The 10,375-nt window shown below is 53.5% G+C and overlaps 1 long non-coding RNA gene across 1 annotated transcript; it reads right to left on the bottom strand.

Moving 5' to 3' along the window:
• Positions 1–545: 545 nt before the first annotated feature.
• Positions 546–1,555, bottom strand: LOC123412367. Its single transcript, XR_006613485.1, has 2 exons — positions 1,345–1,555; positions 546–1,241 (listed from the first exon to the last, which is right to left on the bottom strand). It is a non-coding gene; the product is annotated as an uncharacterized LOC123412367 (long non-coding RNA).
• Positions 1,556–10,375: the final 8,820 nt, after the last annotated feature.

Here is a 10,375-nt window from a genome sequence, read left to right as displayed (position 1 = left end):
CAGGACGTAGGCTTTTACCTCCATCAGAGGGGCCGAACCTGGGTAAACTCGCGTCTCTCGATTCCGACCAACCCCTTCAAGCCGCCACATGGTTGCGATGGCCTCACACCTAAGTTCTCCCGCGAGGACATCTGCCGTGACAAAACCACGACAGTTGGCGCCCACCGTGGGGCTGATCGTACGGTGAAATTGTGTTTTTGAAGGGAATTCTTTAGGGACCGGGAAGCTCGCGATTGTTGAGATGAAGAAAAGCCGGGACTTGTCAATTTTGAATTAGGGTTTGCTATTCTACACGCTCGGATGCGACGAGATTTTTTGAGTCTGAATAGAGGATCTATTTCTACTAGTTCTACCACGTGTCGCGGAGTTCGTGAGCTTTCCTGCAGAGCCACCATATGCTGCGCTGCCGCATCGTCACCTGAGATCGATTCTATGGTGCAGCTGTCACGCGTAATTACCTCTGCTACACCCAATGCACGTCTGGTTGCGTTGCTGTTGAACCATCAAATCCCAAAGCTACAAAGAACTACAGCGTCCCGACAAGATAAGGCGACTGTTCCCTCATATCAAATTAAAAGCAAAAACAGCGTCCAGTATCAAACATCGCGTACATGAAGCTATTGGAAGAAAGACCACTATTCAGAGGCAGACTCGGTCTCGTCGCGACTGCTGCTGGCTTCGTCGCAAGCTGCCCTACCATGCTGGTGATGCGCCTCCGCCTCGCTCCGAGTTCATCTCGGTCTGGGACGGTGTCGCCCTGTATTAAGCCGACCCCGAGCCACAACATCCTCTGAGCCGCCGCTCTTACGGTCGACTCAACCCGCTGTATAGCGATGAGCTCCGGCCATCCGCTCGCCTGCCCCGCGCAGTCTGCGCTCAAACACACCCACCAAGCCGCCGGCCGCCTTGCCGTCTCCTCCCCTACTGGTCTTCTCCACAACTGCAGTTTTCGCTTCAACTCGCCCGGCTGCATCGGTCGCGCCATGCCTTCGCCTTCGTCTCCGCATGCTCCAACCTGCCGCACCTCCGCCTTCAGCCGCAGATCTGGCTGCTGCGCGGCGCTGCGCCTGCCGTGCCCGTCGCCGTGCGCCTCGCTCCACCACCTGCCTCAATGCGCGCCACGGCCGCACACCTCTTGCCGATGTTGGAATCCCTAGCCCGCCGCACGCTCCTCCTGCATGCCCGTAAATCGTCGTCACACCTTACTGCCGAGGCCTTGGGCCTTGCCGCTGACGCCTCTCCTGCCATCAGCACCAGAAGTGGCATAACAGTGTTGGACATTAAAACCGCTTTGGACAAATCCTCCGCTGACTTTTCGTGGACAAAGAGCGGCCAGAGAAGTACCTTCATCAACGAATCCGACTAGAGTCTGAAAACCAATTTGCTGCAAACTACCTCATCGAGAATAATCTCACCGTAGCCTAGAGGAGCAAACGAGTTTGCTCGGTGTAATTGCTATACTCCGTCGTTCGTCCGGGAGGAAACACACCTACTGACTGGGAAACAGAAGCAAAAAAGGAGACCTGCTCCACTAGCAGCGGGCTCATCAAAAGAAAAGGAGGGATGGAGCTCACGGCCACCAAGTGCCAAGGCATCATTCACGTGCATGTGTTGCCGTGGAGAAGATAAAACTACTATTTCTAGTGCTCCGGTCCAGAGAAAACCATCCAAGCTCTGCGCAAGGTCACACCATTAAAATGAAAAGACGTGGGAGACTAGTTGGTGAGAAGATACTCCCTCCGTTCCTAAATACTTGTTGTTGGAAAGAACTAGATTAGTTCTCTCCAACAACAAATATTATGATACACAGAGAGTAAAATAAAGGATATCACGTGATGGAGGATGGATCAATTAGTGCTCTATACAGCGCTAGTAACCCTGGTTCAGCAAAAGAACAAGTGTAACTACGCGGGTTATAATTCTCATCCGCATCCTGCAGCCATGTCTTCGTTCATCCGCGAAAAGATCAGGTGCTATCTATCTAATTTATTTTTATTACCACATATTAATTTCTTTGTGAACAATTACTTTGACATGTAATTTTTTATGTAGGACAATTATTTGTTACAAAGTGGCGTTATATTACGAGTATTAAGTTCGTGTCAATCAACGACATGGGCGACTCACCGCCTACGCCTGCTTACAATGACACGGCCAATTCTCACGTCCGCATGATCAAAGGCGGTTTACAATGTCGCGGCCGATTCTCGAGTCCATGCCAAAACGCCAGACAACTCTGGCATTCAAATCGCCGCCCCTATGGTCCGGTTTATATCAACATACCGGTGCAGTGCTTGCCTGTACGAGCCGCCCAACGAAAGGACGCAAGTCGCCACCCTCACGGCCCGGATTACATCAACCTGCCGTTGCAGTGCTCGCCTGTACGAGCCGCCCAACAGAAGGACGCAAGTCGCCACCCTCACGGTCTGGACAACATCAACTTGCCGGTGCAGTGGTTTTATATCTCGGAGATGGAGCGAGTACGAGTATCTTTTCTCTGCCGGTTTATGCCACGATCAAGTATGGAGACTCTCAAGCCGCCTCCTTGAGTCGACTTAAGACTCGGGGGCTACATGGACATGGCTCGGCAGGCTCAACTGGGATGAATAATTCAAGAACCTCGGGTCAATACAGAAAAATTAAGCCGGTCTTGGGTGGCGCTTGAGCTTTCTGACTCGCCCTATCCTGTCGCGACCGTATGAGCCGACGAAATCATTATCTTGGGTGGCGCTTGAGCTTTCTGACTCGCCCTATCCTGTCGCGACCTTATGAGCCGACGAAATCATTATCTTGGGTGGCGCTTGAGCTTTCTGACTCGCCCTATCCTGTCGCAACCGTATGAGCCGACGAAATCATTATCTTGGGTGGCGCTTGAGCTTTCAAACTCGCCCCATCCTGTCGCGACCTTATGAGCCGACGAAACCATCATTTAGGATGCGTGCTTGAGCTTTGTGACTCGCCCCATCCTGTCGCGACCTTATGAGCCGACGAAACCATCATTTAGGGTGCGCGCTTGAGCTTCCTGACTCGCCCCATCCTGTCGCGACCTTATGAGCCGACGAAACCATCATTTAGGGTGCGCGCTTGAGCTTTCTGACTCGCCCCATCCTGTCACGACCTTATCAGCCGACGAAACCATCATCTAGGGTGGCGCTTGAGCTTTCTGACTCGCCCCATCCTGTCGCGACCTTATGAGCCGACGAAACCATCATCTAGGGTGGCGCTTGAGCTTTCTGACTGGCCCCATCCTGTCGCGACCTTATGAGCCGACGAAACCATCATTTAGGGTGCGCGCTTGAGCTTTCTGACTCGCCCCATCCTGTCACGACCTTATGACCCGACGAAACCATCATCTAGGGTGGCGCTTGAGCTTTCTAACTCGCCCCATCCTGTCGCGACCTTATGAGCCGACGAAACCATCATCTAGGGTGGCACTTGAGCTTTCTGACTCGCCCCGTCCTGTCGCGACCTTATGAGCCGACGAAACCATCATCTAGGGTGGTGCTTGAGCTTTCTGACTCGCCCCATCCTATCGCGACCTTATGAGCCGACAAAACCATCATCTAGGGTGGCGCTTGAGCTTTCTGACTCGCCCCATCCTGTCGTGACCTTATGAGCCGACGAAACCATCATCTAGGGTGGCGCTTGAGCTTTCTGACTCGCCCCATCCTTTCGCGACCTTATGAGCCGACGAAACCATCATCTAGGGTGGTGCTTGAGTTTTCTGACTCACCCCATCCTGTCGCGACCTTATGAGCCGACAAAACCATCATTTAGGGTGCGCGCTTGAGCTTTATGACTCGCCCCATCCTGTCGCGACCTTATGAGCCGACGAAACCATCATCTAGGGTTGCGCTTGAGCTTTCTGACTCACCCCATCCTGTCGCGACCTTATGAGCCGACGAAACCATCATTTAGGGTGCGCGCTTGAGCTTTCTGACTCGCCCCATCCTATCGCGACCTTATGAGCCGACGAAACCATCATCTAGGGTTGCGCTTGAGCTTTCTGACTCGCCCCATCCTGTCGCGACCTTATGAGCCGACGAAACCATCATCTAGGGTGGCGCTTGAACTTTCTGACTCGCCCCATCCTGTCGCGACCTTATGAGCCGGCGAAACCAACATCTAGGGTGGCGTTTGAGCTTTCTGACTCACCCCATCCCGTCGCGACATTATGAGCCGATGAAACCATCATTTAGGGTGCGCGCTTGAGCTTTATGACTCGCCCCATCCTTATCGCGACCTTACAAGCCGACAAAACCATCATCTATGGTGGCGCTTGAGCTTTCTGAATCGCCCCATCCTGTCGCGACCTTATGAGCCGACGAAACCATCATTTAGGGTGCACGCTTGAGCTTTCTGACTCGCCCCATCCTGTCGCGACCTTATGAGCCGACGAAACCATCATTTAGTGTGCGCGCTTGAGCTTTCTGACTCGCCCCATCCTGTCGTGACCTTATGAGCCGACGAAACCATCATTTAGGGTGCGCGCTTGAGCTTTCTGACTCGCCCCATCCTGTCGCGACCTTATGAGCCGACGAAACCATCATTTAGGGTGCGCGCTTGAGCTTTCTGACTCGCCCCATCCTGTCGCGGCCTCATGAGCTGACGAAACCATCATCTAGGGTGCGCGCTTGAGCTATTCTGACTCGCCCCATCCTGTCGCGACCTTATGAGCCGATGAAATCATTCTTGGCTGCCGTTTGAGCTTTCTGACTCGCTCCATCCTATCGCGACCTGATGAGCCGACGAAATTGCTATTTTTTACCTTCCTGGCACTGCCGCAAGGTTTTTCAGGCTTTTTTTTGACTCGCCTCAAAATATCTTGGGCCGATTACTATTTATTATCACCCATTACTTACTGAGGTGCTAGCCACCGTGACTCACTGATCCGGCTTATTTAAAATAGCTTGATGCCATACTTATCATATCATATACATGCATCATATTGCATTGCATCATACATCATACATACATATCATGCCGGTCTTCAAACCGGGTCAAAGCGTAAAATCTTGGAGATGCAAATAAATCTTTGAATAGCCAATTTGGCTGGATTTTTATCATGGTTTATCATAACCAGTGTTAAATGATTGGGGTTTTTAAGCCAACTCGGAATAATTGTCTATTGTCGAAGAGCCGCCCTATCATATATAATGCCGAGTCATCTAATTGATCGGCCCTTGGATTTCTTCAACTTGTGCTCTGTAGTAAACTACAACACTTATGGATTTCTCAAACATATGGATTTCTCAAGGATATATTTACCGGGTTACATTGCAACAACGGTAAAGGATTTCTTTTATCACAAAGGCATCATCAACTCACAGAGTGGATATGATTTTATTTTACAATGGAAGGAATAGTCCCGAGTCGCTGCAGGCACACAACTCGGCACTTTGGGACTACATTATTCAAATCAAGATTACATCAAAGTATGCAAGTCCCATGTCGCTGCAAGCATGCACCATGACACTTGGGGGCTAATGCAAACTGCTCTTTCAAATCATCACATCATCAATAGACCCGGCTATTTCAAGGAGATATTGCATAGTCAGATCTACAAAGTCCCTACTCAATATTGCATAGTGACCCGACCCTAGGGGGCTACATCATATGATGTTTTATTTTCAAAGGAGAAGAACGTGGAAGTCCCAAGTCGCCGCAAGCGGCCGACTCGGCACTTGGGGGCTACACTATTCAGATCATAATTTCTAAAGTCCCAGGTTGCTGCAGGCAAGACAACCCGGCCCTTGGGGGCTACATCACTAAGTTGTTCCATCTATCATGAGGTTCAAATTGAAGACCCGGCCCATCATACACTAATGACCCCGCCCTTGGGGGCTACAGGTAATATGGATATATCAAAAAATTGAAGAGCACATTTTATTCTGTCATGGAGGTTAAGTATTGGGAGACCGGTTCAGCATATTTTTATCTAGTTGAAGCACTGAAAGACCGGCTCAACATCACACGGATTTGTCAATTGGAGTTCAGTTGTTTGACGGGGCATTACTAATAATGATGACCCGCCATTGTCAATCATGACCCGCCATTGTCAATCATAACCCGCCGAAGCAAGAGAAGCTAGTTCAACATTGTCTGGATTCTTTATTTCCCAAATTTTCATCAAGCCAAATCATTGGAGGCCGACTCAATGGCATATGTATTTTATTACAAAGGACACGGACCAACAAGATGATTGTGAAGACGGCTCGAAGAAACCCGGATTTTTCAAGGAGCCACTTCAGTAAATTAAGCCGGCCAGAGGAGCAAGCCGGTCCCTTATCTTATTTATTATTCTTATTTCATGAGCTTACCATGAATAAATTCAAGCTAACCTTGGGGGCTAATGTCGGGGATATACCCCGCAGTGTAACCCGGCTTGGAGTATGACCCGCCAAAATACTTGGCGACTCACCGGCGACTCAGCAGTGACCTGGCGGACGACTCATACTTGTCCCTACATGTGACTTAGATAAATGACGAAGGCCCAAGGCCCAGTGTGCACCCTGGCACAAGGCGACTCATAAAGGGGCCAGGAGGGCCGACTCACAAGAGAAGGCCCAAGAAGAGGAGAGACTCCCTCACAAAGGAAACAAGACCCGGATTAGGATTCAAGAGAGACTAGTCCTATTCCTACTTCTAGTAGGACTCTAGATGTAAACCTACCCCTTCCACCTATATAAGGAGGGGTAAGGCTCCCCAAGGAGGGACAAGACACACAGCTTAGGTCTAGACAAGACAGATCATGAGATAGACAGATTAGACACCCACGAGATTAGAGGTGGCGAATCTGCACCCTTGTAATCAAGATCATCATCTCCATCAATGGAACGCAAGCAGGACATAGGATTTTACCTCCATCAGAGGGCCCGAACCTGGGTAAACTCGCGTCTCTCGATTCCGACCAACCCCTTCAAGCCGCCACATGGTTGCGATGGCCTCACACGTAAGTTCTCTCGCGAGGAGATCTGCCGTGACAAAACCACGACAGGCATCAAGCAGCTGCTCAAAAGTCTGCTTGGGCAACCAGTTGCTCCTGTTGGGCCGCTTTCATTGAGAGCCAGCTTGAGACGCCGACACCTCACCCTCCATGCTGGCTACCAACTTGTTGTTGGAGAGCGGATCTAGCTGATCTGCCTTGCGCTTGTTGTTGTTCTGGCCGCCTCGATTGTCCCCAGCCGGCTTGGGAGTAGCCGGCGTGGCGACAACCTTGTCCGAGGCGGTCACCTTGACTCGCATTGCGGAGTCGGCCTTGGCGTACTTGTCCTCCTTGGCCATGAGCACCGCTAGAGAGGTGGACTCGGAGCACATGAGCTTGTGCTTGAGGAGTGCCGTCTTGGCAACCTTTGATGAAGTACTGGATGGCCTATACCTCATGCACTCCCTCGCAGGAGTTGCGGAGCTCCGTGCAGCGAGTGACGTAGTCACGAAGGGGTTCGTCGGGCCTCTGGACGCACATGGCCAGCTCGCGAGGCCGGCCAAGGCGCTTGTAGGTGCCAGTGAAGTTCTGGACGAACGCCTCCTCAAAGTCCACCCATGAGTTGACGCTGCCGGCTGGAAGGCTGTTAAGCCACGTCCGAGCCGAGCCTGCCAACATGAGTGGCATGTAGCGGACTGCTACGCGTTTGTTGCCCCTCGCAATGCCAAAGGCAGTGGTGTAGTCGATAAGCCAGTCCTCTGGCTTGGCGGTGCCGTTGTACTTGGGAGTATCTCGAGGCAAAGTGAAGCCTCGGGGAAATGGCTCCCCTCGGATCCGGGGGCCAAAGCAGGCCGGACCGATGGGGTTGTCTTCCTCTAGGAGGGCTGACTGGGCCAGGGTGTTGAGACGCCTGCGAGCATCCTGATCGCCCTGGGGAACACGAGTGCCGATCCGAGCCGCGATTGGAAGGGCGCCTTGCGAACCGGTGGCATGGGTCCTCCTCGGACGAGGAACCTCATACACCGAGTCGCTCTCGTCACCTCCACGACGACGGCTTGAAGTATGCTCGCTTTGGCGCTGGGAGCGCCTGTCTTGGCTTCCCTCGCCCTTCCGGCCGGAAGTGCGATGCGAGGAAGATCCCTCCGCGTGCTGATGACCGCTAGGGTTGCGGCGTGCTCCGGGGTTGGGTCCCGGAGACTCTGATTTGGCTTGACCGGGGTCAAGCCGTGTCTGCTGCTCGTTGGCGGTGTCAAGGAGATCCTTGACCCGCTTCTCCTGGAAGGTGCGCTCCTCGCCCTCCAAGCTTGGCATTTCTTCCATGGCCGCCTGCGCCGCCCGCAAGTTGGCTGCAGGAGTCTCGTAGACGGGCTGTTTGCCGCCTAGAATCTCGGCAATGAACCGGCCGCGGCCGCGGACCGAACCAAGCCGGCTAGGGGCCTCGGAAACCGCAGTGAGGTTGTATGCGGAGTTATACTCGCGCTGCGTGGCCTCCATCCGGCGCTTCGCCGAAGCGATGGCGATGCCCTCCTCGAAGATCTTCTTGCGAGCCTCCTCCAGCGAGGCTCGCGCGTTATTAGGGTTTGTGGAGGCGACGATGGGCGTCTTTAGGTCGGTAAGCGCAGCCTGAAGAGTGTCAGCGGCGACAGCCGCAGGATCAACAACGTCTGCTGACGCTTTGCCCTAAGCCGTGCTGGTGCCGGCGCCGATGACCATCACCTCCACGACGTTGGAGACGCTGGCGACATGGTATGGGGTGAAGAACCCCACAGACGGCGGAGGTCCGTTGAAGACAAGTACGTTGCTGGGGTACACGTCATGCGTAGCCGTCTCAGCGATAGAGAGCCTACTGAAGCTGGCGCATAATGCCTTGACATCGAAGTCCTCGCCAAAGTAATGATGACCGTTGTTGAGGCGCAGGTCGCTAAAGAGAACGCTGAGGTTCTCCATAGAAGCGACGACGATGCTAGGAGGCGCCTTGTCATCGGACTCCTCGTCCGAATCCGCATGGCGGACCGGGACGTCGATCATCATCGGTGTTGCCTCATCGAAGGTAGGCTCCACGGGCATGCAGATCGGTCCGGACGCGATGCATCCGGTGGTGTAGGTGCGGGGCCCCGCCCAACACGTAAAGCCAGCTGATGCAGTGATCGGCCCCATGGTGGGTGCCAAATGTCGGTGAATACTCACAACATATGCCATGGGTAGGCTAAAGAAGGTAGGAACCAAAGTGGCAACGGAGGGCGCTGGGGGCGAGGTTGGTACAAGCATGGAACACACGATGTACCCAGGTTCAGGGCTCTCCGTAGAGATAATACCCCTAGTCCTGCCGGAGTGTATGATATGTATGGATGGGATTACAAGGTTGCTCCTTGAGATGTATTGCGGAGGAGGAAGAAGAAGCAGCCGACTCGTCTCTGCATCTCCTATGTGGTTGGTGTGTGTGTGTGTGATCAGTTGACCGACCCTCTGCATGGCGGGGGCCGGGGGGTTTTATAGACGAACTCACCAACCTACAATATGGATAAAGGGTACAAGAGCGGGACCCGGCTGGCCAGGGGGCCCACGAGGGTCTTGTGTTGTCGCTTGAGGGGCCCACCAGCTGCGACGTCCCGTCTGGCTGTGGGACGCGTCGGCTAGCCAATGAGGCTCCTGCGTAAGGTTGACGCTAAACACGTATGGTATGTCCGGCGTCGTCCAACGAGATTCGTCATGGGCAGACGGTGCGGCCGCCTCCACTGTTCCCACGCCGAGTGCAGTAATGGAGTGGGAGTTTGACATCCAACACTGTGCTGGGTGATGGATCAGAGCCGGGGGATGTCAGCGGCGTGGCCGCCGACGCTGGTACCCCCTATGCACTCCGATCCAGTACCCTTGCTGACGCGTAGACACCTTTAATCGTAGGGTCTCGTCATGACCTACGATCTGATGTGACTTGAGATCCCCGGCCGGCTAGCGTGCTTGGCTAGCTGGCTTGGGCACGGCCGCCTCGTCCTTAGCCGGCTGGCTTGGCCTAGGCGGCCAGGAAGAGGTAGCCGTCTTGCTTTTAGCTGGCAGGTGGTTACTAGCCGGCCAGAGAGTTGGCCGTCTCGCCCCCTAGCCGGTAGGTGTAGCCTAGCCGACCAGAGGACTTGGGCCTTGGGGAGCTGTTCCTGGTCATTCCTTTTGGGCTGGAGATAAAGGAGCAGGCTCGTTGAGCCTACCCTGGGGTTATCCCCCCGACAGGAGTTGAAGGAATGGTGTGAGCTTCCTAAGAACTGGAGCATTCTGATCTGCTTCTTCCTCTACAACACGGGCACTAGATGCAGGGCCTTTTGCTTTGGCAGCTGCATGTATGTCTTTGGTGGTCTTCCTGGAAGGTGGAGCCTTCTTTGCTTTAGCAACATGCTTAGGAGCAGACTTCATGGCGTCAGCCATCAACTTCTTCTTCTTGGGAGGAATTGGGATCTACTT

The sequence above is a fragment of the Hordeum vulgare genome, chromosome 7H (assembly GCF_904849725.1).
Source record: "Hordeum vulgare subsp. vulgare chromosome 7H, MorexV3_pseudomolecules_assembly, whole genome shotgun sequence".
NCBI classification, from domain to species: Eukaryota; Viridiplantae; Streptophyta; class Magnoliopsida; order Poales; family Poaceae; genus Hordeum; species Hordeum vulgare.
Note: the sequence above shows the minus strand (reverse complement) of the source record. Positions and strands in the feature narration are given on the sequence as shown.